Raw genomic sequence first — 835 nt, 5'->3', positions numbered from 1 at the left:
AGATAAACTGATGTAACGAAATGCCACGTGCTATTTCGTCTGAGGCTCCGCTGTATTCTGCTGCCAACTCACAGCCTACCATTCCTATTAATTGCTATCCTTAGATGGAAATACTTCAAGACATTTTAGCACAACAACCTCGACTGTATTTCATACCACCACCAACGGTAATAATAGTAATTAACAGTACTCTTTATGCCACCAGTTTTAAGAGCAGTCGTAGTAGTAGTAGTAGTAGTAGTAGTAGTAGTAGTAGTAGTAGTTGCTGCTGCAGTTGCAGCGATGGTGATGGTGATGGTGATGATGATGATGATGGCGATGATAGTCGTTTTTGACTTAGAGGGTGAGGGGTAAGTCTAATTGATTACATTAACCCCAATAATAATAATAATAATAATCCTTTCTACTGGAGGCACCAGGCCTGAAATTTTGGGGGAGGGGATGAGTCGATTACATTGATCCCCAGTGTGTAACTAGTACTTATTTCATTGAGCCGAAAGGATAGAAGGCAAGGTCAACCATGACGGGATTTGAACTCAACGTAAAGACAGGCGAAATGCTGTCAAGCATTTCGCCTGGCATACTCTCTCTCTCTCTCTCTCTCTCTCTCTCTCTTACTCATTTCAGTCATTTGACTGTGGCCATGCTGGAGCACCGCCTTTTAGTCGAGCTAATCGACCCCAGGACTTATTCTTTGGAAGCCTAGTACCTATTCTATTGGTCTCTTTTTGCCGAACCGTTAAGTGACGGGGACGTAAACACACCACCATCGGTTGTCAAGCGATGTTGGGGAGACAAACACAGACACACAAACATATACACATACATACATACA

This window comes from Octopus bimaculoides, chromosome 29 (assembly GCF_001194135.2).
Source record: "Octopus bimaculoides isolate UCB-OBI-ISO-001 chromosome 29, ASM119413v2, whole genome shotgun sequence".
NCBI classification, from domain to species: domain Eukaryota; kingdom Metazoa; phylum Mollusca; class Cephalopoda; order Octopoda; family Octopodidae; genus Octopus; species Octopus bimaculoides.
This window is presented reverse-complemented; position numbering follows the sequence as displayed.